The sequence below is a fragment of the Pristiophorus japonicus genome, unplaced genomic scaffold (assembly GCF_044704955.1).
Source record: "Pristiophorus japonicus isolate sPriJap1 unplaced genomic scaffold, sPriJap1.hap1 HAP1_SCAFFOLD_81, whole genome shotgun sequence".
Classification (NCBI taxonomy): Eukaryota; Metazoa; Chordata; class Chondrichthyes; family Pristiophoridae; genus Pristiophorus; species Pristiophorus japonicus.
In genome coordinates, this window is record NW_027254729.1 from 1548717 (window position 1) to 1574691 (window position 25975).

Sequence of the window (25975 nt, forward strand, 5' to 3'; positions counted from 1 at the left end):
TGAATGTGTAATAATGTCTGTAAGCACGTCCATCGAAGGCCGACAAGTCATGTTTGCCATGCACGGCCTGCTCGATTTCCTTGTCATTGACAATGGGCCTTACTTCACCAGTGCTGAATTCAAGGAATTCATGACCCGCAATGGGATCAAGCACGTCACATCTGTCCCGTTCAAGCCCACACCCAACTGTCAGGCAGAACGGGCAGTTCAGACCATCAAGCAAAGCTTGAAATGTGTGTCGGAAGGCTCCCTGCAGACCCGCCTGTCCCAAGTCGTGCTCAGCTGCTGCACTAGACTCCACTCGCTCACCGGGGTTCCCCCAGCCAAAATGCTCATGAAAAGGGCGCTCAAAACAAGGCTCTCTCTTGTCCACCCTGATCTCCATGATCATGTCGAGGATAGGTGGCATCAACAAAACATGTACCATGATCGTGCAAATGTGTCACGCGATGTTAAAGTCAATGACCCTGTATTTGTACTCAATTCTGGACATAGTCACAAATGGCTTGCTGGCACTGTCATAGCCAAAGAAAGGAGTAGTGCGTTTCAGATCAAACTTGCCAATGGACTAATGTGCAGAAAGCATTTGGACCAAACCAAACTACGATTCACAAACTGCCAAGCAAACTGATGAGGTCACCATCAACTTCGACACTCCAACATACACACAAGTGGCAACCGACATCACGTTTGACCACGAAACTGAACTCACCATCCCCAGCAGCCCAACAAGGCAACTGTCCAGCTGCCCAGCGAAGAACCAACCAACTCACCCACACATGCATTTGTACCGAGACGATCGACAAGGGAATGAAATGCCCCATATCGTCTCACCCTGTAAATAAGAGTACGGTTGACTTTGGGAGGGAGTGATATCATGTTTGCAACTCCAGGCAACCTGTATAATATTGCCATCAGAGGGCTTACCTGATGGATCCCAGCAATCCTTCGGACCACTGTATAAAAGCAGGCCTCCCACGCTGAAGTCTGAATAAAGGAGCTGACGTCACACTTACTCATTGTCTACAGTACTCAGTTGAATTACTTTATTATGAGCATCACACCACCGATCACCGAGCTATCTTCCTGTTGGTTCCCAGGGCAATCAATCATCACTCGCCAACATTATGCTGCCAGATTAAGTTGAGGGGCTCAGAGGAAGTAATAAATTCAGGCCGTGAATCTGAGTTAAGAAATAAAATTAGAGCAGCATGAATAAATGAATGAGGAGTGGCAATATAAACTAAAGGGTACAATCCTAAAGCGGGTGCATGAACAGTGAGAACTGCGGGTTTATGCGCACAAATCACTGAAGGTGGCAGGACAGGTTGAGAAACCAGTTAAAAAAACTTACAGGATCCTGGGTATCACATAGGCATGGCGTACAAAAGCAAGGAGGTTATGATGAACCTTTGTAAAACACTGGTTCAGCCTCAACTGGAGCATTGTGTCCAATTCTGGGCACTGCACAGAAGGATGTGAAGGCCTTAGAGAGAGGGTGCAGAAAAGATTTACAAGAATGACTCACGAGATGAGGGACTTCAGTTACGTGGATAGACTGGAGAAGCTGGGGTTGTTCTGCTTTGAGCAGAGCAGGTTGAGAGCAGAATTGATAGGTGTTCAAAATCATGAAGGATCCAGACAGATCAGATAGAGAGATGCTGTTCCAACTGGCTAAAGGGTTGAGAACCAGAGGAGACAAATTTATGGTGATTGGCAGAAGATCATCATCATAGGCAGTCCCTCGAATCGAGGATGATTTGCTTCCATGTTAAAAAGTTCACAGATGTTTCAACGAAGGACCTAAAATTCCAGGTCCGAACTAAATCTTGAAGAGTGGAAGATGCCTGAGCGTGGAATTTTTAACGTGTGGTGACCTTTGCATGCCAGCCACCACTCGAGCTTGACAGAGTTCTTAGTCCAGTAGTAAGGATTAACCAAGATGACTGGAGACCAGCTCTGCTGCACGGACCTAGTGCAGACACAAATCGCAGCGTGGGCTGGCCTGTGCTGCACCCGGGCCCTCGCCTCTTGTGGACCCTTAACTCGTGCCTCTCCTGGGCCCCAATCACGTCCCTCTACAATCTCTCGCTGCTCCTTCGCTCCAACCTCGCCGCTCCTGCTGTACCTGCCCACGCTCCAATCACTGACCTGGACCATGGCGACGTCCCTTTTCACTGCCGTTGCTCTCCTGCTGCAGCACATGCTGCTCCCTGGAGTGGTATGCCGCCAGGGTGCTCCTTCCGCTCCCTGGCCTGCTCCAATAGTGCTCACAGGCCGGGGGCCACTCAGCCTGCTGGGCCAGGCCGCCACGCTGCTCCTTCCGCTCCCTGGACTGTTTCAATGGTGCTCGCAGGCTGGGGGCTGCTCAGACTGCTGGTCTAGGCCACCACGCTGCTGCGTCCGCTCGCTGGCCTGCTCCGATGGTGCTTGCAGGCCGAGGGCCGCTCAGTCTGCTGGGCTAGGCCGCCATGCTTCTCTTTCTGCTCACTGGCCTGCTCCAATAGTGCTCGCAGGCCAGGGGCCGTGCAGACTGTTGCGCCAGGCCGCCATGCTGCTCCCCGGCCTGCTCCGATGGTGCACTCTTTGGTAGACTGTGAGTAAGGCACACAAAGAAACTACACAAAGGACAGTTGAACGGCCTCTCCCCAGTGTGAATTCGCTCGTATACCAGCAGGTGGGATGAAAGAGACACACACTCACGAGAAAGAATGTTCCAGTGCACGGCCTGTGAAAAGAGCTTTAACCATTTACACAGCCTGAAAAAACATCGCACCATTCACAGTGGGGAGAAACCGTACACATGTTCTGTGTGGATCAGTCTTCAACATAGGTTCCCATCCCCCAACCATATTAGTCTAACCACTCCCCAACAGAACTAGCAAGCACTCCCCTGAGGACATTGGTTCTGGTCCTTCCCAGGTGTAGATCAATTGTACTGGTCCCACCTCCCCCAGAACCAGTTCCAATATTCCAGGAATTTGAATCCCTCTCTGCTGCACCACTCCTCAAGTCACGTATTCCTCTGAGCTATCCTGCGATTCCTACTCTGACCAGCACGTGGCATTGGAAGCAATCCTGAGATTACTACCTTTGAGGTCCTACTTTTTACTTTAGCTCCTAGCTCCATAAATTCGTCTTGTAGGACCTCAAACAGAACAATTTTGGGGTTTATATGATAGAAGGCAAACTCGGTAAGAAGTGATATAAGTTAGATTAAGAAAAAGCACTAAAATGAAACATCAATTTGTCTCCTGTGATCACGGAGCAATCAAATATTCGAAACACTGTGTTTGAAACACAGATAATGCATTCAACATTTATACAGGGTATCAATTTCCATCTCAGGTATAAGGGTCATTAAGATCATCAGAAATGAACAAGAGCTGCCAGAATGAACATGTTTCAGTGTCCAATGCAATCACAGTAAATCCTGTTCTATTTACAAAGGCAGCCTTTCTCCTCAGACCATTTAAAACTGAGATAAGGAGGAATTTCTTTTCTCAGAGGGTTGTAAATCTGTGGAATTATCTGCCACAGAGAGCAGTGGAGGCTGGTTCATTGAATATATTTAAGGCGGAGATGGACAGATTTTTGAGCGATAAGGGAGTAAAGGGCTCTGGGGAGCGGGCAGGGAAGTGGAGCTGAGTCTATGATCCGATCAACCATGATCTTATTGAATGGGGAGCAGGCCCGGGGGTCCGGGTGGCCCACTCCTGCTCCTATTTCTCATGGTCTTGTGTACCCAGCATGCCCCGAGGGGAAGAATGTGCCGCACCCAGACTACAGGAACTCAATGCGCAGGCGCGGGTCTTGCGGGGGGAGGGACTTTGGATCATGTGCGGTGCGGGTAATGGCGGATGCAGTACGTTTTGGGCAGGCTCCTCAGAAGTGTCCTTTTCATCGGTGCAGAGCGGAATAATCGACCAGCGGGGAGCTGGAGAGGCTTCATAATCAACCGGTGCCCGCCGCAAGCCCGAAATAATAACCGGAACATCGGCGGCTGCAGCTTCGGGGCTTTCTCCCGGTCACAGGCCCAGCTAACGGCGGACATTTTGGTGTAGGAAGTCAGGGTCAACGGTCTGCCATCTATATTCAGTGACTAGCAAAGCGCATGCGCAGCCATGTTGGTGCAGGAACAAAATGAATGATGTCAGTGGAACTGAATCCAGCCAGATTCAGCACCTTCAGGGGAGGAGTGGGAGTGGAACCAGTGAGTGTCGAATTGAACAGAGCCAGAGTCAGTACCTTCAGGGGAGGGGAACCAGTGCGTGTAGAACTGAACCCAGACAGAGTCAGCACCTTAATGGGAGGGGAACCAGTGAGTGTAGAACTGAACGCAACCAGAGTCAGTACCTTCAGGGGAGGGGAACCAGTGAGTGCAGAACTGAACCTAGACAGAGTCAGCACCTTCAGGGGAGGGGAACCAGTGAGTGTAGAACTAAACCCAGACAGAGTCAGCACCTTCAGGGGAGGGCGACCAGTGAGTGTAGAACTGAACCCGGCCAGAGTCAGCACCTTCAGGGGAGGGGAACCAGTGAGTGTAGAACTGAACCCAGACAGAGTCAGCACCTTAAGGGAGGGGAACCAGTGAGTGTAGAACTGAACGCAGCCAGAGTCAGTACCTTCAGGGGAGGGGAACCAGTGAGTGTAGAACTGAACCCAGACAGAGTCAGTACCTTCAGGGAAGGGGAACCAATGAGTGTAGAACTGAACCCAGACAGAGTCAGTACCTTCAGGGGAGGGGAACCAGTGAGTGTGGAACTGCACCCAGAGAGAGTCAGTACCTTCAGGGGAGGGGAACCAGTGAGTGTAGAACTGAACCGAGACAGAGTCAGTACCTTCAGGAGCGGGGAACCAGTTCGTGTAGAACTGAACCCAGACAGAGTCAGCACCTTAATGGGAGGGGAACCAGTGAGTGTAGAACTGAACGCAACCAGAGTCAGTACCTTCAGGGGAGGGGAACCAGTGAGTGTAGAACTGAACCTAGACAGAGTCAGCACCTTCAGGGGAGGGGAACCAGTGAGTGTAGAACTAAACCCAGACAGAGTCAGCACCTTCAGGGGAGGGCGACCAGTGAGTGTAGAACTGAACCCGGCCAGAGTCAGCACCTTCAGGGGAGGGGAACCAGTGAGTGTAGAACTGAACCCAGACAGAGTCAGCACCTTACGGGAGGGGAACCAGTGAGTGTAGAACTGAACGCAGCCAGAGTCAGTACCTTCAGGGGAGGGGAACCAGTGAGTGTAGAAATGAACCCAGACAGAGTCAGTACCTTCAGGGAAGGGGAACCAATGAGTGTAGAACTGAACCCAGACAGAGTCAGTACCTTCAGGGGAGGGGAACCAGTGAGTGTGGAACTGAACCCAGAGAGAGTCAGTACCTTCAGGGGAGGGGAACCAGTGAGTGTAGAACTGAACCCAGACAGAGTCAGTACCTTCAGGAGCGGGGAACCAGTTAGTGTGGAACTGCACCCAGACAGAGTCAGCCCCTTGAGGGGAGGGGAACCAGTGAGTGTGAAACTGAACCCAGACAGAGTCAGTAACTTCAGGGGAGGGGAACCAGTGAGTGTAGAACTGAACCCAGCCAGAGTCAGCACCTTTAGGGGAGGGGAACCAGTGAGTGTAAAACTGAACCCAGCCAGAGTCAGTACCTTCAGGGGAGGGGAACCAGTGAGTGTGGAACTGAACCCAGACAGAGTCAGCCCCTTCAGGGGAGGGGAACCAGTGAGTGTAGAACTGAACCCAGACAGCGTCAGTACCTTCAGTGGAGGGGAACCTGTGAGTGTGGAACTGAACCCAGCCAGAGTCAGTAACTTCACGGGAGGGGAACCAGTGAGTGTAGAACTGAACCCAGCCAGAGTCAGCACCTTAAGGGGAGCGGAACCAGTGAGTGTAGAACTGGACCCAGACAGAGTCAGTAGCTTCAGGGGAGGGGAACCAGTGCGTGCAGAACTGAACCCAGTCAGAGTCAGTACCTTCAGGGGAAGAGAGGGAGGGGAACCAGAGGGTGTAGATCTGTACCCAGCCAGAGTCAGCACCTTCAGGGGAGGGGAACCAGTGAGTGTGGAACTGAACCCAGACAGAGTCAGCACCTGAAAAGAACATAAGGAATAGGAGCAGGAGTAGGCCATACAGCTGATCGAGCCTGCTCTGCCATTCAATAATATCATGGCTGATCTAATCATGTACTCAGCTCCACTTCCCTGCCCGATTCCCATAACCTCTTATCCCCTTATCGTTTAAGAAACTGTCTATTTCTGTCTTACATTTATTCAATGTCCCAGCTTCTACAGCTCTCTGAGGCAGTGAATTCCACAGATTTACAACCCTCTGATAGTAGAAAATTCTCCTCATTTCTGTTTTAAGTTGACGGCCTCTTATTCTAAGATCATGCCTTCCAGTTCTAGTCTCCCACTCCAGTGGAAACATCCTCTCTGCATCCACCTTTACATGCTCCCTTATATCTTATACATTTTGATAAGATCACCTCTCATTATTTTGAATTCCAATTGGTAGAGGCGAAACCTACTCAACCTTTCTCCTTCATTCACGGAATCAACCTAGTGAACCTTCTCTGAACTGCCTCCAAAGCAAGTATATCCTTACGTAAATATGGAAACCAAAACTGCACGCAGTATTCCAGGTGTGGCCTCATCAATATGTTGCATAACTTTAGCAAGACTTCCCTGCTTTTATACTCCATTCCATTGGTCTTCCCGATCATTTGCTCTACCTGCATAGTATCCTTTTGTGTTTCATGCACAAGTACCCCCAGGTCCCACTATACTGCGGCACTTTGCAATCTGTCTCAATTTAAATAATAACTTGCTCTTTGATTTTCTTTCTGACAAAATGCATGACCTCACACTTTATAACATTATACTCCATCTGCCAAATTTTTGCCCACTTACTGAGCTTGTCTGTGTCCTTTTGCAGCTTTTACTTGTCCTCCCATCTTTGTATCGTCGGCAAATTTTGCTACGTTACACTCAGTCCCTTCTTCCAAGTCGTTAATATAGAATGTAAATAGTTAGGGTCCCAGCACTGATCCCTGTGGCACCCCATAGTTAATGGTTGCCATCCAGAGAATAAACCATTTATCCCGATTCTCTCTTCTTTGTTCTCTGTTCGTTCGCCAATCCTGTATCCATGCTAATATATTACCCCCATCCCCGTGGACTTTTATCTTGTGCAGTAACCTTTTATGTGGCACCTTGTCAAATGCCTTGTGGAAGTCCAAATACACCACATCCACTGGTTCCCCCGTATTCACCCGGTTCGTTACATCCTATTTCACTACCACAGAAAGTTGTTGAGGCCAATTCACTAAATATATTCAAAAAGGAGTTGGATGAGGTCCTTACTACTAGGGGGATCAAGGGGTATGGCGGAAAAGCAGGAATGGGGTACTGAAGTTGAATGTTCAACCATGAACTCATTGAATGGCGGTGCAGGCTAGAAGGGCCGAATGGCCTACTCCTGCACCTATTTTCTATGTTTCTATGTTTCTATCCCCAAAGAATTCCAGCAAATCTGTCAAACATGACTTCCCCTTCATAAATCCATGCTGACTCTGCATGACTGAATTTTGCTTTTGCAAATGTCCTGCAACTGCTTCTTTAATAATGGATCCAACATTTCACCATCACAGATGTTAGGCTAACTGGTCTATAGTTTACTGCTTTTTGTCTGCCTCCTTTTTAAAATAGGGGCATTACATTTGCAATTTTCCAATCTGCTGGGACCTCCCCAGAATCCAGGGAATTTTGGTAAATTACAACCAATGCATCCACAATCCCTGCCGCTACTTCTCTTAAGACCCTAGGATACAAGCCATCAGGTCCAGGGGGGTTAATCTGACTTTAATACCATTATCTTACTGAGTACCACCTCCTTAGTGATTGTGTTAAGTTCCTCCCCCACTACCCCCGTATCCCCTTGACTATCCACTGTTGGAATATTAGTGTCCTCTACCGTAAAGACGGATACAAAACATTTGTTCAGAGTTTCTGTCATCTCCCTGTTCCCCATTACTAATTCCCGGGTCTCGTCCTCTAAAGGACCAACAATTACTTTAGCCACTCTTTTCCTTTTCATAGACCTATAGAAACTCTTGCTATCTGTTTTTACATTTTGTGCTTGTTTACTTTCACAGTCTATCTTCCCTTTCTTACTCATTTTTTAGTTATTATTTTCTGGTTTTTAAAAGCTTCCCAGTTTTCTGTCGTCCCACTAGATTTAGTCACTTTGTATGCCCCTGTTTTTAATCGATAACGGCCTTTATATCTTTAGTTAGCCATGGATGGCTCTATTTTCTCTCGCATCTTTTCCACCTCACTGGAATAGATTTTTCTTGAGAGTTGTGAAATAGCTCCTTAAATGTACACCACTGTTCATCAACCATCCTGCACTTTAATCTATTTTCCCAGTCCAAGTTACCCAACTCTGCCCTCATACCTTCATAGTCTCCTTTATTTAAGCTTAGTACGCTGAATGGAGATCCAACTTTCTCACCCTGCATCTGAATTTGAAATTCAGTCATGCTCTGATCACTCATTCCGAGGGATCCTTTATTAGGAGATTGTTTATAAATCCTGTCTCATTACACAGGACCAGATCTCAGATAGCCTGCCCCCTGGTTGGTTCCGTTACATACTGCTGAAGGAACCCGTCCCTTATGCACTCCATGAACTCCTCCTCAAGGCTGCCCTGACCAATTTGATTTGTCCAATCAATATGGAGATTAAAATCACCCATGATTATTGTTGTTCCCTTTTTACAAGCCCCCACTATTTCCTGGCTTACGCTCCGACCAACAGAGTTGCTAATGTTCGGGGGCCGATAGACTATGCCCACCAGTGACTTTTTCCTCTCATTGTTCCTTATCTCCACCCAAACTGTTTCAACATCCTTATCATTTGAGACAACATTGTTTCTTACTATTGCATTGATTCCATCCTTTATCAATGGAGCTACCCCACCTCCTTTTCCTTTCTGTCTGTCCTTCCGGATTGTCAAGTATCCCTGAATATTTAATTCCCGGTCCTTGTAACCACGTCTCTGTAATGGCTATCAGATCATACCCATTTGTCTCAATTTTGCCGTCAACATATCTATTTTGTTACAAATGCGACGTGCATTTCGACAAAGTGCCTTTAAGTTTGTTTTTTTACCCTTTTCTCCTGCTTGTTTTGTCTCTCCTTCAAACTCACTTTCTTTCTTTTTGCTTTCTAATTCCAGCTCCCTGCTGAATCTATTGTCAGGTTCCCATCATCCTGCCGAGCTAGTTTAAACCCTCCCCAACAACACTAGAAAACCCCCTCACCCTCCCATAAGTATATTGGTCCCGGCTCTGTTGAGGTGCAACCCATTCGCTTTGTCCATGTCCCACCTCCCCCAGAAGTGGTCCCAATGTATCAGGAATCTAAAGCCCTCCCTCTTGCACCATCTCTCCAGCCACGCATTCATCTGCTCTATCCTCCTATTTCTGTACTCATTAGCTCGTGGCACCGGGAGTAATGCGGAGATTACTACCTTTTGAGGTCCTGCTTTTTAATCTCCCTGCTATCTCCCTAAACTCTGCCTGCTGGAGAGGGGAGGAAGGGGAAACAGTGAATGTGGAATTGAACACAGCCAGAGTTAGTGCCTTAAGGGAAGGGGCGGATGGGAGGGAGGGGAACATGCGAGTATACAACTGAACTCAGCCAGAGTCAGCACCTTCAGGGGAGGGGAACCAGTGAGTCTAAAACTGAACCCAGCCAGAGTCAGCACCTTCAGGGAAGACAGAGAGGGGAACCAGTGAATGTAGAACTGAACCCAGCCAGAGTCAGCACCTTCAGGGGAGGGGAACCAGTAAGTGTAACACTGAACCCAGCCAGAGTCAGCACCTTCAGGGAAGGAGTGGGAGGAGAACCAGTGAGTCTAAAACTGAACCCAGCCAGAGTCAGCATCTTCAGGAGAAGAGTGGTAGTGGAACCAGTGAATGTAGAACTGAACCCAGCCAGAGTCAGCACCATCAGGGGAGGAGTGGGAGGGGAACCAGTGAGTGCAGAACTGAAACCAGACAGAGTCAGCATCTTCAGGGGAGGAGAGTGGACGCAATTTAGAGAAGGTTCACGAGTTTGATTCCGGATTTGAGGGGGTTATTATGAGGAAATGTTGAGGAGGTTGTGGATAATATATCAGCATGGATAGGGGATTGGCTAACTAACTGAAAACAGAGAGTCAGGATAAATGGTTCATTCTCGGTTTGGCAATCAGTAACTAGTCGGTTGCCGCAGGGGTCAGTGCTGGGACCCCAACTATTTACAATCTATATTAACGACTTGGAAGAAGGGACCGAGGGTAACGTAGCCAAGTTTGCTGACAATATAAAGATGGGAGGAAAAGCAATGAGTGAGGAGGACACACACAATCTGCAAAAGGACAGAAGCTTAGGGAATGGGCAAAATTTTTGGAGATGGTGTATAATATTGCAAAGTGTGAGGTCACGCACTTTGGCAGAAAAAAAAATCAAAGAGCAAGTTGTTATTTAAATGCAGAAAAATTGCAACATGCTGCAGTATAGTGTGACCTGTGGGTTACTTGTGCATGAAATACAAAAGGTTAGTATGCAGGTACAGCAAGTGATCAGGAAGGTCAATGGAATCTTGGCCTTTATTGCAAAGGGGATGGAGTATAAAAGCAGAGAAGTCTTGCTACAGGTGTACAGGGTATTGGTGAGGCCACACCTGGAATACTGCGTGCACTTTTGGCTTCCATATTGAAGAAAGGATATACTTGCTTTGGAGGCAGTTCACTAGGTTGAGTCCGGAGATGAGGGGGTTGACTTATGAGTAAAGGTTGAGTAGGTTGGGCCTCTACTCATTGGAATTCAGAAGAATGAGAGGTGATCTTATCGAAACACATATACGATTATGAGAGGGCTTGACAAGGTGGATGCAGAGAGGATGTTTCCACTGATAGGAGAGACGAGAACTTGGAAGCATAATCTTGGAATATGGGGCCGTCCATTTAAAACTGAGATGAGGAGAAATTTCTTATCTGAGGGTTGTAAACCTGTGGAATTTGCAGCCTCAGAGAGCTGTGGAAGCTGGGACATTTGTATCAATTTAAGACAGAAATAGACAGTTTCTTAAACGATAAGGGGTTATGGGGATCGGGCGGGAAAGTGGACCTGAGTCCATGATCGGATCACGAATAATCGTATTAAATGGCGGAGCAGGCTCGAGGTGCCGTATGGCATACTTCTGCTCCTATTTCTTATGTTAACCAGTGAGTGCAGAACTAAAACCAGACAGAGTCAGCATCTTCAGAGGAGGGGAGGTGAACCAGTGAGTGCAGAACTGAACCCAGCCAGAGTCAGCATCTTCAGGGGAGGGAGGGGAAACCAGTGAGTGCAGAACAGAACCCAGCCAAAGTTAGCATATTAAGGGGAGGAGAGGGGCGGCAGTTCAGAGAAGGTTCACGAGGTTGGTTTCAGAGATGAGTGTGTGAACTTATGAGGAAATATTGAGGAGGTTGGGAGCAATATATTCGCATGGATACAGGAATGGTTAACGAACAGAAAACAGAGAGTCGGGATGAATGGTTCGTTCTTGGGTTGGCAACGAGTAACTAGTAGGGTGCCGCAGGGATCAGTATTGGGACCCCTACTATTTACAAACTATATTAACGACTTGGAAGAAAGGTCTGATTGTAACGTAGCGAAATTTGCTGATGATACAAAGACGAGAGGAAAACCAATGTGTGACGAGGACACACATAATCTGCAAAATGACATGGACAGGCTAAATGCGTGGTTGAAAATTTGGCAGCTGGAGTATAATGTTGGAAAGTGTGAGGTCATGCAATTTGCCAGAAAAAAAAGAAAGAGCAAGTTATTATTTAAATGGAGAAAGATTGCAAAGTGCCGCAGTACAGCGGGACCTGGGGGTACTTGTGCACGAAACACAAAAGGATCGTATGCCGAAACAGCAAGTGATCAGGAAGACCAATGTTATCTTGGTCTTTATTGCAAAGGGGATGGAGTATAAAAGCTGGGAAGTGTTGCTACAGCTATATAAGGTATTGGTGAGGTCACACCTGGAATACTACATGCAGTTTTGTTTCCAATTTTACGAAAGGATATACTTGCTTTGGGGGCAGTTCAGAGAAGGTTCACAAAGTTGATTCCAGGGATGAGTGGGTTTACTTATGAGGAAAGGTTGACTAGGTTGAGCCCCTACATATTGGAATTCAGAAGAATGAGAGGTGACCTTATCGAAACATATAAGATTTATGAGGGGGTTTGACATGGTGGATGCAGAGAGGATGTTTCTACTGATGGGGGCGACTAGAACTAGGGGGCATAATTTTAGAATAAGGGGCCGCACATTTAAAACTGTGATGAGGAGACATTTCTTCTCTCAGAGGGTTGTAAATCTGTGGAATTTGCTGTCTCAGAGAGCTGTGGAAGGCGGGCCATTGAATAAATTTAAGACAGAAATAGACAGTATCTTAACCGATAAGGGGTGATGGGGAGCGGGCGGGTAAGTGGAGCTGAATCCATGCTCGAATCAGCCATGATCTTATTCAATGGCAGAGTAGGCTCGTGGGGCCGTATGGCCTACCCCTGTTCCTATTTCTTATGTTCTTATGTTCTCTGCCCATTCCTCATAACCCCTTATCCGCTTATCGTTTAGAAACTGAGTAATTGGGAGGAGGGTCCAGTGACACTGCTGGAAAATGCAGGTGTGAGGCCTCAGGTGAGAACAGTGGAATAGCCTGTCGACACTCACTGTTCAGGTTCACACAGGGAGATTGGGCACGTATGTCACTACTGGAGAGAAACTGGTGAGTGTAGAATTGAATCCAGCCAGAGTCAGCACCTTCAGGGGAGGAGAGGGAGGGGAACCAGCGAGTGTCGAACTGAACCCAGCCAGAGTCAGCACCTTCAGGGGAGGAGAGGGAGGGGAAACAGTGAGTGTAGAAATGAACCCAGCCAGTATTAGTGGTGAAAACTAGGAGTGGAGGAGAAACAGTCTAGAAATGTGCGATGGTTTTGGATTTCAGCACAGCAGGAGGGACAATGTGTGGGACAGGGATTTACAGCTTTGGAAGAACAAGAGAGAAAAGAATGTTCCATGGAAACTCGGGGGCCAAGTTTCGACCGACCCGTAGAATGGCGCACCTCCGACAGGTCCGTCGACTTTCTAGAAGGAAAAGCGCACCTAATACTTAGCTCGGGATTCTCCACGATGAAAAGGCCTGCTTTGGACTGGGTGCAGCGCTTCGCCGAAAAAAGTGCCGGCAGCTGCGCGCGTGCGCAGTGGATTCTGCGCGCATGCGCAGTAGTTCCTGGCCCTCCCAGCGCATCGTGGCTCCGGGTAACCCTATCCCTGGCCAAGTGGCCTGCCTGCCTCACCGTCCCTCGCCTCGCTGCTGCCTAAACCCGGGCCTCGCCTCGCCGCTGCCCAACCTCGGGCCTTGCCTCACCGCCCCTCTCCTCGCCAATGCCCAACCTCGGGCCTCACCTCGCCACCACTGCTCTTACCTCAAGGCCTCCTCGCCGGCCTGCCTAAACACCTCCTCAATGAGGGGGCCGCCCGACCACCTCCTCGGCAGCGGGCCCCACCGGACCACCTCCTCGACGGCGGGGCACACCCGAGCTCTTCCCCTTGAAAATGTAATCAGGCAGTCAGGCAGGGCTGAGTGTGGGCCGTGTGCTGCTGGAGGGCTCCCGGTGCTCCCCAACACATAGGTGCTGCAGTAGGTGAGGCAGGAACTTATAATATTTTATTTATTGATTTATTGATTTTTTTTATTTATTGATTGATTTATTGATCATTTATTATTGATGATGGTTCTTTATTTTTAAAATTGATATGTTTAATGCTTTGGAAAATCCTCTAACCTCACTTCCCCCTCCCCTTAACTCTGGCTACCTGCGCCTGATTGCTAAAGTGTCCGCAAGGTTTTTCTGAGCTTATCAAAGTGGACATTGACTCTGGCCTAAGTTAGTTTGGAGTAACTTTTCGCTGTCTAAACTTACTTAAATGGCCAAAACAAGCGTAAGTGGCTGGTAACGCCCCCTTTTGGAAAAGAAAACTGAACTAAAAAGAAACTGAACTAAAAAAAAACTGAACGAACCGACTGAAACTGGAGCAAACTAACTGGGGAGAATTCCGATTTCTAGGATAATCAAAAAAAAACTAGTTGTTCCAAATAAATAGGAGCAACTCCTGTCGAAACTTGGTCCCTAGATTGTCTATTCTGAATTTCTGTCTTGTACTGACAGTGATGAGTTTTATTATCTCCTTTTACAGAATATTAGAATGGAAGATTTTCAGACAGAAAGCACAAACCAAACATCACATCAAGATCTGACAGAGTCAATCGATTCATCAGGTCCTTAATATCATCGGCCTTTGAAAGTGGAAGGAGAATGGTTTGCCTGTTCTGCCTGTGTGAAAAGATTTCAAATATCAGTGTGACTGGAAAGACAGCAAGACACACACACACCCGAGTGAGTGTCCCAGTGCACTGCCTGTGGAAAGAGCTTTAGCCAGTTACACAGCCTGAAAAAAACATTGCACCATTCACCAGGCGGAGAAACTATTAACGTGTTTTGTGCGTGGGCGAGGCTTCGGCTGATCATCCAACCTGGAGAGTCACAAGGACACCCGCACCATGGAGAAACCATGGAAATGTGGTGACTGTGGGAAGGTATTTAGATCACAATCTGAGCTGGAAATTCATCGACGCAATCACATTGTGGAGAGGACGTTCACCTGCTCTGAGTGTGGGAAGGGATTCACTCAGTCACCGACCTGCTGAAACACCAGCGAGTTCACACTTGGGAGAGGCCGTTGATCTGCTCAGATTGTGGAAAGGGATTCACTCAGTCATCCATCCTTGTAGCTCACTAGTGAGTTCACACTGGGGAGAGGCCGTTCAACTGCTCTGAGTATGGGAAGGGATTCACTCAGTCATCCGACCTTGTAGTTCACCAGCGAGTTCACACCGGGGAGAAGCCATTCACCTGCTCCGTGTGTAGGAAGGGATTCACTCGGTCATCCAAACTTGTAGCTCACCAGCGAGTTCACACTGGGGAGAGGCCATTCACCTGCTCTGAGTGTGGGAAGAGAAACAGTCAGTCATCTAAGCTGCTGACACACCAGCGAGTTCATACTGGGGAGAGGCCATTCACCTGCTCTGAGTGTGGGAAGGGATTCACTACATCATACACCCTGCTGAGACACCAGCGAGTTCATACTGGGGAGAGGCCGTTCACCTGCTCTGAGTGTGGGAAGAGAAACAGTCAGTCATCTAAGCTGCTGACACACCAGCGAGTTCATATTGGGGAGAGGCCATTCACCTGCTCTGAGTGTGGGAAGGGATTCACTACATCATCCGACCTGCTGACACACCAGCGAGTTCATACTGGGGAGAGGCCATTCACCTGCTCTGAGTGTGGGAAGGGATTCACTACATCATACACCCTGCTGAGACACCAGCGAGTTCATACTGGGGAGAGGCCGTTCACCTGCTCTGAGTGTGGGAAGAGAAACAGTCAGTCATCTAAGCTGCTGACACACCAGCGAGTTCATACTGGGGAGAGGCCATTCACCTGCTCTGAGTGTGGGAAGGGATTCACTACATCATCCGACCTGCTGACACACCAGCGAGTTCATACTGGGGAGAGGCCATTCACCTGCTCTGAGTGTGGGAAGGGATTCACTACATCATCTAACCTGCTGATACACCAGCGAGCTCACACTGGGGAGAGGCCATTCACCTGCTCTGAGTGTGGGAAGGGATTCACTGCATCATCCCACCTGCTGAGACACCAGCCAGTTCACAAGTGACTGCAGGGGTTGGAATCTGCTGTTATTGCTGCTGTTAATCACATCCCGACTGAACCATGTTCCTTCTGACAGTTGCGGTTTGTTTCTGCTAATAATAACCCTATAGCTGGGCTGGACTTTAATATTCTGGATATATTGCTGATTGTGTTCTCGGGGCTGCAGTGTCCATTTAAGAAACGCTGTGTGTTATCTTTCCCCTTAATTCAGCGACTCTCAACATAAATTTAGTTTGCAACAAAATTATGAACTTTACTTTAATCCTAAACAGATCTTTGGTACAACATCTACAATAGTGTGTCAAAGTTTCCACTGAATAAAATCTCCAATTAGAAAGAGCTTTCTGACAATTCTTACTGACTTGCACATTACACACAGTGGCCCCTCCATTATCCACCAGAAAGGGGAATGGGAATTATTGGGGAATCAGTGTCCCCAAATGTTGCCCCTCCCGTCTGGTGTAGCAATCCTCTCGGCATGGGAATAGAGACAAGTCCAGAGCAAAACTGTGCTTATACTCCAGGTGTAGTCTTACCAATATCCTGTACAATTGTAGCAGGACTTCCCTACTTTCATACTCTATCCCCCTTGCAATAAAGGCCAGCATTCCATTTGCCTTCTGATTACTTGCTTTACCTGCATGCTAATCTTTTGAGTTTCATGTACAAGAACCCCTCGATCCCTCTGCACTACAGCATTTTGTAATTGTCTCCATTTAAATAATAATTAGCTTTTTTATTTTTCCTACCAAAGGTGATAACCTGACATTTTACCACATTATAGTCCATCTGCCAGATTTTTGTCCGCTCATTGAGCCTATTTATATCCCTTTGTAGATTATTTGCGTCCTCCTCACAACAACCTATCTTTGTATCATCAGAAAATTTGGCTATGTTACACTCGGTCTCTTCATCCAAGTCACTAATATGAATTGTAAATTGTTAAAACCCCAGCACTGATCCCTGCGGCACCCCACTAGTTACGGTTTGCCAACCGATAAATGACACATTTATGCTGACTCTGTTTTCTGTTAGGTAGCCAATCCTCTATCCATTCTGATATATTGCCCCCAGACCCTTGAGCTCTTATCTTGTGCAGTAACCTTTTGTGTGACACCTTCTCGAATGTTTTCTGGAAATGCAAATATACAACATATGTTGAGAGGGGTATGGTGAGAAAGCACGAATGGGGTACTGAAGTTGCATGTTCAGCCATGAACTCATTGAATGGCGGTGCAGGCTAGAAGGGCCGAATGGCCTACTCCTGCACCTATTTTCTATGTTTCTATGTTTCTATGTAAACAACTCCAGCAAATTTGTTAAAACATGATTTCCCTTTCATAAAACCATGCTGACTGCCTGACTGCAGTATGATTTTCTAAATGTCCTGCTACTACTTCCTTAATTCTGGACTCCAGTATTTTCCCATTGAGATGGTAGGCTAACTGGTCTATGGTTTCCTGCTGTCTGCCTCCCTCCTTTCTTGAATAGGGGTGTTACATTTGTAGTTTTCCAGTCTGCTGGGAACTCTCCAGAATTCAGAGAATTTTGGTAGATTACAACCAGTGCATCCACTATCTCTGCAGCCACTTCTTTGAAGTCCCTCGGATGCATGCTATCAGGTCTAGGGGGCTTGTCTACCTTTCGGCCCATTTGTTTGCTGATTACTTTATCTCTCGTGCTAGTGACTGTTTTAAGTCCCGCTTCACCCCACCTCACCACCGCAATAGCTCCTTGATGTTGGGATGTTTTTAGTGTCCTCTACCGTGAAGAACAATACAAAATATTTGTTCAAAATATCTGCCATTTCCGTGTTTCCCGTTATTAATTCTCCAGTCTCATCCTCTAAGGGGCCAACATTTACTTTAGCAGCTTGTTTCCATTTTATATATCTGTAGAAGCTGTTACTGTCTGTTTTTATATTTCTTGCTAGTTTGCTCTCATGTGCTATCTTCTCTGTCTTTATCATTTTTTTAGTCGTCCTTTGCTGGTTTCTAAAAATGTCCCAATCTTCTGGCCTTCCACTGTGCTTCGCAACATTATATCAGACAGGAGGGGATTGGTGACATGGAATCATAGCAGTTTACAACACCGAACGAGGCCATTCGGCCCATCATGTCTGTGCGGCCGAAAAAGAGCTATTCAGCCTAATCCCACTTTCCAGCACTTGGTCCGTAGCCCTGTAGGTTAACGCACTTCCAGTGCGTATCCAAGTACTTTTGTAAATGCGATGAGGGTTTCTGCCTCTGCTGCTCTTTCGGGCAGTAAGTTCCAGACTCCCACCTCCCTCTGGAGGTTATGCTAGAACTGTGTAAAACACTAGTTAGGACACAGCTGGAATACTCACACAGTTCTGGTCATTACATCACCCTATTGGGCCAGTCCGGGCTCACCCTATTGGGCCAGCACAGAAGGTCTAGTGTCCAGCAGAGAAAATGAGCAGCTTATTGATTTTATTCTCATCTGCGCACAGTGGGTGCAGAACTGAACCCAACTTTATAAACTCGAAATGCATAGTCGAAGTCACACCGGGGAGAGACCATTCACCTGCTCTGTATGTGGGAAGGGATTCACTCGGTCATCCCACCTGCTGAGATACTAACGAGTTCACAAGTCATGCAGAGTTGGATTCTACTGTAATTGCTGTTAATCGCATCCTGACTGAATCGTATTCGTTCTGTTAGTTGGGGTTTATTTCTGCTGATGTTAATAACCCCTATAACTAGGCTGGCGTTTAATAGTTTGATATTTCAAATAACAAAGTGTGTCAATATTTGACGTCTCCACTATAAGAGGAGACTGATTTATGTTATGTTACCAACGGCACAATTTTGGGCCTTTTTCTCCTTTTTAACTCGAGGTTATTTCAGTTCTCATATCTTCGGTTACTCTCTGGGACAAGTCCCAATTTCCCATACCTTCCAGAGTGCCTCTCCTAGCCTTGGTATCCAGGGAAGGTGTTGGTAACACGCCCCGGATCACGAAACATAAAACCCAGTCTGTTAATCACCTTCAGATACTGCACTTAGCGTGTGCCCCACAGCATCTCTCTCACCTTCGATGTGCAAATGGAGCATCACGCCTGCAAACCTGGTTTCAATTTGTATTTGAATCCACTCACCAAATATATTTTACAAATATGTACATATAAACTGATCACATCAAATAATTGCCGATGGTTTAGAGTCAACAAGATGAATAAGTAAACACATCACAGCCCAATAAACCAGTTCTATATTCACAGGAGAAAGTCTGTTATCTAATTACTCAAATGTCAGTTGGTGAGATGAGCGTCTGAATCACTTTCCATGTACAACACCACCCATTCCCACTGTCCCCACATTTACAGTGTTGAGTCAGGTGGGTACATGAGTCTCATAGGCTGAACGATTGGTTTAAGGTGTATCCACACACACAACATGTGTCCTGTTTCTCCCCGCTGTGATTGGTGTTTTTACAAAGGCTGATGATAAGGTGATCCTGATCCATCCGGGAATCTGTTAAATCATGAGGCGATGTTTGGATTGAGTTTCCCAGCTGCTGATCCTCCCCTTCTAATACCCTGCAAATAAATGGTGGTTACAAACATTGTTACATTAAGTACAGGATAGAAATTCAGAACAGACAATTCTAGATTCCACAGAACATTCTGTCCCCTCCTGTCCCTCCTTATTCTCCCTCCATCCTCTCTGTCTAAAAATCAACATTCCTTTCAGCATCTGAGATTTTTTATCTCCAGAAAGTGCTGAATCTGGCTGTGTGCAATTCCACAGACATTATTTACCCTCTAGTGCCTCACCGTCAGTCGACTCAGTGAGTGCCAGCAGGATTTCCACTGCGGTAGGCATCACAGCCTCAAATCCTGTCCTCAAATAATGCAGAAGATAGAGGTACGCGGAGTCAGATGAAATGTATTAGCATGGATAGAGAATTGGCTGGCGAACAGAAAGCAGAGAGTCGGGATAAATGGGTCCTTTTCGGGTTGGAAATCAGTGGTTAGTCGTGTGCCACAGGGATCGGTGCTGGGACCACAACTGTTTGCAATATACATAGATGACGTGGAAGAGGGGACAGAGTGTTGTGTATCAAAATGTGCAGATGACACAAAGATTAGTCGGAAAGCGGCTTGTGTAGAGGACACAGAGATGAACGACCTCTCCCCAGTGTGAACTCGCTGGTGTGTCAGCAGGTAGGATGACCGAGTGAATCCCTTCCCACACACTGAGCAGATGAACGACCTCTCCCCAGTGTGAACTCGCTGGTGTGTCAGCAGGTTGGATGACTGAGTGAATCCCTTCCCACAAACTGAGCAGGTGAACGGACTCTCCCCAGTGTGAAGTTGCTGGCGTCTCAGCAGGGTGGGTGACTGAGTGAATCCCTTCCCACACACGGAGCAGGTGAATGGTCTCTCACTAGTGTGATCTCGCTGGTGTACCAGCAGGTTGGGTGACCGAGTGAAACCTTCCCCACACTCAAAGCAGGAGAACGGCCTCTCCCCAGTGTGAACTCGCTGGTGTGTCAGCAGAGTGGATGTCCGAGTGAATCCCTTCCCACACACGGGGCAGGTGAATGGCCTCTCCCCGTTGTGACTGCGTCGATGAGTTTCCTGCTCAGATGAGTAATTGAACTCCTTCCCAGTCTCCACATTCCCACGGTTTCTCCATGGTGCGGGTGTCCTTGTGGCAATGCAGGTTGGACGATCAGTTGAAGCCTCGACCACACACAAAGCACGTGTACAGTTTCTCCCCACTGTGAATGGTGCGATGTTTTTCAGGCTGTGTAACTGGTTAAAGCTCTTTACACAGTCATTGCACTGGAACACTGTCACTCGGGTGTATGTGTGTCTCGGTGCTTTTGCAGTCACATTTTTGTTGGAAATCTATTCACACAGACAGAACAGTTAAACATTTCTCCTCCTTTGAAAGGCCGCAGATAGTCAGGTCCTGATGAATCGAGTGACTCTGTCAGATCTTGATGTGATGTTTGGTTCACGTTTCCCGTCTGTAAATCCTGCCCTTCTAATACCTTGTAAAAGGAGTTTACAAAGGTTAGCACAGGATAGAAATTGACAGGCAATCCTAGTTTCTATGGAATATTCTTTCCTCTCTTGTTTCTCCAAAGCTGTAAATCCCTGTCCCACTCACTCTCCCACCCTGCTCGTGCAGAAATCCAAACCCAATCGTATCATCTCCATCATTTCATTCCTCCATCCCCAGATTTCTCTCTCCCTTTGCTCTGGTTGGGTTCAGTTCAACACACGGTGTGAGTAGAGTTAGAATAAAATCAATGAGGCAATGATTTTCTCTCCTGGTCACTGGGACCCTGAAGCCCCGCCCACCCTCTGCTCCTGTACCAAGATGGCCGCGCATGCACTGTAGCCTCGGTCTGTCTCCGGGGAGAAAGTCACTAGCAAGATGGCCACGCAGGAGCCCTGATCCCTCCCTGTCCAACATGGCGGCCAGTTACCTTGAGCGACGGGGTCTATCACTACATTGCAAATTCGGGATCAGTGGGCTCTTATTCGGGGCATGTGGGATTTTATTCAGGGCCTGAGGCCTTTACCGAGAGTTTATGAAGCTGCTCTGCCCACCCAGGGTTCCAATTCCTCCCCTGCACCCACAAGCTCCTACCGCCTCGGGGAACCGTCTCTTCCGCCCGAGACCATCTCGACCACTGGCACTGCACATGCTCAGAGTACAGCCTAGTCCTGCGCTTGAGCACTGGGCTCCCGTTGTCATTGATAGGGCACTTTCTGCCGTGCGGGGCACTCTAGGTAACGATTCCGCTATTGAAAAACCTAATTGCTAGCCAGTCTGGGGAGGGCCAATCAGCCCAAGCATTAAACCACCTCATGGGCAAGGGCCACATAGTTCTGAGCATTCATCCACCCCAGGGTCCCGTAGACCCGAGTATTAAATCACCCCTGCCACATAGATATAGAATTTACAGCATAGAATTAATTCATTCAGCCCAACTGGTCTGTGCCAGTGTTTATACTCCATACGAACCTCTTCTCACTCTAATGATCTTATCCCATCCTGTCCCCATATCCCTCTATTCCCTTCTCCCTCAAGGATACATCAAGCCTCCGCTTAAATGCTATCTGCTTCAACCACTCCTTGTGGCAACAAGTTCCACATTCTCACCACCCTCTCAGTAAATAAATTGCTCCTAATTCTTTATCTTATGTTTCTATCTCCTTGTTCTGACCCAGCCACAAGTGGAAACAGTTTATCCACATCTACCCTATCAAACCCCTTCACATCTTCCTGGTCTTTTCTTCGTCTCCCCTTTTCCAGAGAAAGCCCAAGCCGCAGCCCACTCAATCTTACCTGAGAGTTGCATCCTCTCAATTCTGGTAACATTCTTGTGAATCTTTTCAACATTTTCTCCAGGGCGTCAATTTCCTTTTATAGTGTGAAGCCCAGAACTACTCACAGTGCTCTAACTGTGTCTAACCAACTTTTAATATAGAGTAAATGTTACCCCTCTGCTTTTGTATTTGTATTCTGTTCCAGAAATGAGCCCAGTATTTCATTGCAACTGTTTATGGCCTGTCCAAATTGTGTTGCTAATTTTTTGTGTCTTTTTTCCCAGGTCATTTTATACCTCTCGTTCATTTAATTTCTTCCCTTCTAAGGAATAAATGGTCTTCTTATTCCTTCTACCAAAATGAACCAGCTCACATTTCACAATGTTGCATTGCATTCCCCATTCTTCTGCCAACTTTGCAAGCCTGTTTATGTCTTCCTGTATTTTGGTGCATCCCCCACACTATTAGTAATACCATCCAATTTGGTGTCATCTTCAAATTCTGACACCGTACTCGAAATTCTGATTCTAAACCATGGTAAACAACACTGGTCCCAGCAGCACAGATCCCTGTGGGACACCACTTCTCACATTCCACAAGTCTGAGAAATGTCCTTAAACTTCTACACTCTGATTTCTGTTTTGTAGCAATCTTTCCATCCATTCTGCTACGTGAATATGTACTATATATACTATCGGACTGCTTGAGCAACATCCAGCACTGGATGGGTAGAGATTTCCTGCAATGAAATTTCGGGAAGTCTGAAGCCATTGTCTTTGGTTCATGCCACAACCTCTGGTCCCTTTCCACTTATTCGATCTATCTTGCGGACCCAAGCTGTTCGCAACCTTGGTTTGATATTTGATCACAAATTGTGCTTCCCGTCTCATATCCGTTCTATCACGAATACCGCCCTTCATAATATCGCCCATCTCTGCTCTAACTCAACTTATCTGCTGCCGAAAGCCTCATCCATCACCTCTACACTCGGGATTGCTACCAGTGCCACGTGCTAGTCAGAGTAGGAATCGCAGGATAGCTCAGATGAATACGTGGCTTGAGCAATGGTGCAGCAGGGAGGGATTCAAATTCCTGGGGCATTGGAACCGGTTCTAGGGGAGGTGGGACCAGTACAATCCGGACGGTCTGCACCTGGGCAGAATCGGAACCAATGTCCTCGGGGGAGTGTTTGCTAGTGCTGTTGGGGAGGAGTTAAACTAATATGGCAGGGGGATGGGAACCAATGCAGGGAGATAGAGGGAAACAAAAAGGAGGCAAAAACAAAAGACAGAAAGGAGATGAGGAAAAGTGGAGGGCAGAGAAACCCAAGGCAAAGAACAAAAAGGGCCATTGTACAGCAAAATTCTAAAAGGACAGAGGGTGTTAAAAAAACAAGCCTAAAGGCTTTGTGTCTTAATGCAAGGAGTATCCGCAATAAGGTGGATGAATTAACTGTGCAAATAGATGTTAACAAATATGATGTGATTGGGATTAGGGAGACGTGGCTCCAGGATGAGCAGGGCTGGGAACTCAACATCCAGGGGTATTCAACATTCAGGAAGGATAGAATAAAAGGAAAAGGAGGTGGGGTAGCATTGCTGGTTAAGGAGGAGATTAAGGCAATAGTTAGGAAGGACATTAGCTTGGATGATGTGGAATCTATATGGGTTGAGCTGCAGAACACCAACGGGCAAAAAACGTTAGTGGGAGTTGTGTACAGACCTCCAAACAATAGTAGTGATGTTGGGGAGGGCATCAAACAGGAAATTAGGGGTGCGTGCAATAAAGGTGCAGCAGTTATAATGGGTGACTTTAATATGCACATAGATTGGGCTAACCAAACTGGAAGCAATAAGTTGGAGGAGGAATTTATGGAGTGCATAAGGGATGGTTTTTTAGACCAATATGTCGAGGAACCAACTAGGGGGGAGGCCATCTTAGACTGGGTGTTATGTAATGACAAAGGATTAATTAGCAATCTCGTTGTGCGAGGCCCCTTGGGGAAGAGTGACCATAATATGGTGGAATTCTGCATTAGGATGGAGAATGAAACAGTTAATTCAGAGACCATGGTCCAGAACTTAAAGAAGGCTAACTTTGAAGGTATGATGCGTGAATTGGCTGAGATGGATTGGCGAATGATACTTAAGGGGTTGACTGTGGATGGGCAATGGCAGACATTTAGAGACCGCATGGATGAACTACAACAATTGTACATGCCTGTCTGGCATAGAAATAAAAAAGGGAAGGTGGCTCAACCGTGGCTATCAAGGGAAATCAGGGATAGTATTAAAGCCAAGGAAGTGGCATACAAATTGGCCGGAAATAGCAGCGAACCTGGGGACTGGGAGAAATTTAGAACTCAGCAGAGGAGGACAAAGGGTTTGATTAGGGCAGGGAAAATGGAGTATGAGAAGAAGCTTGCAGGGAACATTAAGACGGATTGCAAAAGTTTCTATAGATATGTAAAGAGAAAAAGGTTAGTAAAGACAAACGTAGGTCCCCTGCAGTCAGAATCAGGGGAAGTCATAAGGGGGAACAAAGAAATGGCGGACCAATTGAACAAGTACTTTGGTTCGGTATTCACGAAGGAGGACACGAACAACCTTCCGGTTATAAAAGGGGTCGGGGGGTCTAGTAAGGAGGAGGAACTGAGGGAAATCTTTATTAGCCGGGAAATTGTGTTGGGGAAATTGATGGGATTGAAGGCCGATAAATCCCCAGGGCCTGATGGACTGCATCCCAGAGTACTTAAGGAGGTGGCCTTGGAAATAGTGGATGCGTTGACAGTCATTTTCCAACATTCCATTGACTCTGGATCTGTTCCTATGGAGTGGAGTGTAGCCAATGTAACCCCACTTTTTAAAAAAGGAGGGAGAGAGAAAACAGGGAATTATAGACCGGTCAGCCTGACATCGGTAGTGGGTAAAATGATGGAATCAATTATTAAGGATGTCATAGCAGTGCATTTGGAAAGATGTGACATGATAGGTCCAAGTCAGCATGGAATTGTGAAAGGGAAATCATGCTTGACAAATCTTCTGGAATTTTTTGAGGATGTTTCCAGTAGAGTGGATAAGGGAGAACCAGTTGGTGTGGTATATTTGGACTTTCAGAAGGCGTTCGACAAGGTCCCACACAAGAGATTGATGTGCAAAGTTAGAGCACTTGGGATTGGGGGTAGTTTACTGACATGGATTGAGAACTGGTTGTCAGACAGGAAGCAAAGAGTAGGAGTAAATGGGTACTTTTCAGAATGGCAGGCAGTGACTAGTGGGGTACCGCAAGGTTCTGTGCTGGGGCCCCAGCTGTTTACATTGTACATTAATGATTTAGATGAGGGGATTAAATGTAGTATCTCCAAATTTGCGGATGACACTAAGTTGGGTGGCAGTGTGAGCTGCGAGGAGGATGCTATGAGGCTGCAGAGCGACTTGGATAGGTTTGGTGAGTGGGCAAATGCATGGCAATGAAGTATAATGTGGATAAATGAGAGGTTATCCACTTTGGTGGTAAAAACAGAGAAACAGACTATTATCTGAATGGTGACAGATTAGGAAAAGGGGAGGTGCAAAGAGACCTGGGTGTCATGGTACATCAGTCATTGAAGGTTGGCATGCAGGTGCAGCAGGCGGTTAAGAAAGCAAATGGCATGTTGGCCTTCATAGCAAGGGGATTTGAGTACAGGGGCAGGGAGGTGTTGCTACAGTTGTACAGGGCATTGGTGAGGCCACACCTGGAGTATTGTGTACAGTTTTGGTCTCCTAACCTGAGGAAGGACATTCTTGCTATTGAGGGAGTGCAGCGAAGGTTCACCAG

The 25975-nt window shown here is 47.1% G+C and overlaps 1 pseudogene; it reads right to left on the reverse strand.

Moving 5' to 3' along the window:
- The window catches only part of LOC139257140 (zinc finger protein 585A-like), a 1288295-nt pseudogene that overhangs the window by 1226422 nt on the left and 35898 nt on the right, over window positions 1-25975 (reverse strand).